Consider the following 2,298-nt stretch of genomic DNA (forward strand, 5'->3'; position numbering starts at 1 on the left):
TTGTGTGGATCATGACAAATTATGGATAACATTGAGAAGAATGGGAATTCCCAAACACTTGATTGTACTCTTGAGGAACCTGTACCTTGACCAGGAGGCTGTCGTTCGAACGGAACAAGGGGACACTACATGGCTTAAAATCAAGAAGGGAATGCATCAGGGTTGTATCCTTTCCCCATACTTATTCAATCTATATGCTGAGCACATAATCTGAGAAAAGATGACTTGAGGCACTTACTGATGAAGGTTGAAGAATACAATCTGCAGTGTGGATTGTTATCCTTAGGACTACTGCTATTGCTAGAGAGCTGCTTCTGGTTTAACATTAATTAGTGTGTTCTGGATAGGGTTGTCCAATCAGTGACATATGCACACCATCCAGTCCAGAATTCTCCATCTTATCAGGAGATGGGTTTTTGTAAAATGCTGTGACAAAGCCTGACTGAAATCCAGTTGTGAATTAGGCCAAGGGACCATGGGAACCTCACCCTACATGACTCTGAGACCAGAAGAACCAGATGGTGCCTGGCTACCACTGCTAACCACTTGGAATAGTATCAAAATCGGAGATCCTGGATACAGGGGGAGAGAAATGTAGAACAAAACTCAAAATCATAAAAAGGACCAAGCTTACAGGTCTGATAGATCCTAGTGAAACTCCAGAGACTCTGGTCCCTAGTCACCCTTCAGGCCTGGAATCAAACTCCTTCCTGTGGACAATTACACCAGGTAGATACACTTAGAACAATCAACCATGGGAGATCAGAAGGGTGGTATTTGCACTGGGAGATAGCTCAGAGGACAGGAATGCGTAGGAAAAGACACAGAGAAAAGGTGGGGAAAAAAAAGGAGGAAGCGGAAAGAGAACTGTTAACTCATGGGGATTACAATCAGTGTCACAAAAGAAAATGTGTATGAACTCTTGAATGGTAAATGAATTTGCTCTGTAAACTTTCATCCAAATCACAATTAAAAAAAAAAATCCAGTTGTGGGATCTTGATTCCAGAGTGTACCCCTAATCCGTCAGTGTAAAAACTCTCTCTTTACATGGAACTAGGACTCACCTGGCCTGACTTAGTGACTCCATGCCATTTGCTAGCCCACCCCTCTTCCCTTACTAAGTACCCATAAACTACACAATTTAATAATTCATTCTAGAATTTTGAGTGGATTTCGTTTGCAGTTTGAGTTAGAGTTTTTGAGAAATTAGGACATTTTTCCTTTTTCAATCTTTGAACTCTCATCTTCCCCATAGTTCTTCGGAGTTTCCAGCAATGGCTGGGCAATGTCAGCTGCATTTATCTCAATTCTTTCAGATTGTCATTTTTCTGTGTCAGAAGACATAAATCCATTTATAGAAGCTTGTGGCTCTAACGATCATCTCTCTTATCTCTGGTTTCAATTCCTCTTAACCAAATGTGTTCTAACCTTTCTGAATTCTCTCCACTGCCCATTGACCTGACACTGTCAGACCCAAGCAGTCAGGCTAACCCCATCCTTTTTTGTGTGTGATCTAAGGATAAATTGAAAAGCCTACCCTGAAGAGAATTAGCTATTTGGATCAAACCTCTATTCATTTCTGTTAAAATAGTTCTGATAATAGCTTTACACATTTGTGCTTGCTCTTTTATAAATTAGAGAATGTTGAATGGGACTTTAGGCCTAAAGCTGAGAACAAAGAATAAGTACCTCCACATTCTGGAGAAAGTCACGAACTGCTGGGGCCTGATAGCCCACAGAACTGGCCCTACTCCTGTCACTCACATCCTCCTAAGGAGGAAAGAGGCATGAATCCCTCCAATCTCTATAAAGCAAATACTGGGGAAGGAGTCACAGGGTGTGGTGGCTATGTTTGTGTGTCAGCTTGGCTGGCCTGGTTGGGTGGCTGGGCAGCTGGTGGTAGTTATTCCCCATGAGGAGACTGACAATCAGCTTCATGGTGGGATCTACCACAAGCAGCTGAGTAGCTGCCTTTGGGATGTGGTCTGCTTCCTGTATATAAGGAGAAGCCTTGGGCATGGTCTCTAGCCTCTGGCACACTTGGACCCTACCTGTAGCCATGTCATTGCTCAGCAGCCTGCTATGCTCTGCCAACCTTGGGATTTACAATGGACTTAAATTAATGGCCTGCCATGTGGTTTGGTAATATCAGGACTGTGCCTTTTTACTTGTCAACCTTGGGGCTTCTCAGTCTCAGCAGCCAGCAGCTGTCTGAATGAAGAAACGTCTCTAGCTCCAGTGGGCTGGGAGCAGGAGGCAGAGCTGGACCCCAAGGTTGAGGGGCTTTTACCCAGCCA

Source organism: Orycteropus afer, unplaced genomic scaffold (genome assembly GCF_000298275.1).
Source record: "Orycteropus afer afer isolate SDZICR_OR568_19922 unplaced genomic scaffold, OryAfe1.0 scaffold00404, whole genome shotgun sequence".
NCBI classification, from domain to species: domain Eukaryota; kingdom Metazoa; phylum Chordata; class Mammalia; order Tubulidentata; family Orycteropodidae; genus Orycteropus; species Orycteropus afer.